The sequence below is a fragment of the Propithecus coquereli genome, unplaced genomic scaffold (assembly GCF_000956105.1).
Source record: "Propithecus coquereli isolate 6110/MARCELLA unplaced genomic scaffold, Pcoq_1.0 Scaffold127, whole genome shotgun sequence".
In the NCBI taxonomy this organism is placed as follows: domain Eukaryota; kingdom Metazoa; phylum Chordata; class Mammalia; order Primates; family Indriidae; genus Propithecus; species Propithecus coquereli.
In genome coordinates, this window is record NW_012136858.1 from 107,573 (window position 1) to 108,527 (window position 955).

A 955-nucleotide genomic window follows, 5' to 3' on the forward strand; every position below is an offset into this window, starting at 1 on the left:
TCAGCGCTGTGTAAAATGAGCTCAAACCCAGCAGAGTATTCATAAAACAATAACCCACATTCTTTCCTCCTCCACATGGTCTTCATAATAGTCTAATTAACTTAAATTATTTTGTTAGCTAAAACCCGTAATTGAGTTGTAATAAGAACCTCCCACTAACTTATAACTAAAAGTCATAGCTAATCATCTTGAAATATCATGCAGTTGCTCCAATCAATGCTTATTATAAACCATTCAGAAAAATGAAATATGACATTTTATTCTTTATCTAGGCTATTAAGAATATACATTTTAGTTATAACTTTGGATAAGTATTACAAATCACCTTTCCCACTTTTAACAAAGTTCTTCCAGCCAAAGAACTGGAGGAAATGTAAGGAGAGAAGAGTCTAAGGCAGTGTTAACAATAACCACAAACGTGCATTAATTTGGCTGCGGCAAGTAGGGACTCCGTGTTGGAAAGAAATTAATATAAATGTCATTGGCTTGTGAAGAGGTTAGGAGGAAAATTTTAAATTTCTCTTTTACTAAAACCAGCTTTAATAGAATGTGAATATAGTTACCTAAACCTTAAACTGATAGCAAAATAAATAGCTACCCTCCATCACCCCTCCAATCCCATTTATCCACAGCAAAACTTTCAAAAAAATTATAAAGCAGATCTTCATTTAGAATTTGATAAACAAAAAATCTACTATAAAGAGTTTTGCAACTCCAAAGAACATAAAAGGTCATTTTCTGAGAGCCTGATGAAGAAAATTTCTGTCCTGCAGAGGAGTAATGATTTAAAGGAATAATGTTTTAATCACACTCTTTCCCTAGGAAAGATCTGGGTAGATGGCATTCATTCATACTCAACTAAAAAAATAAATCAGAGACTTCTACGTCTTCTTATCACAAATTCACAGATCTACTCTTATTCACACTCATGTTCTTCGTTCTTTCCTTTGACAAG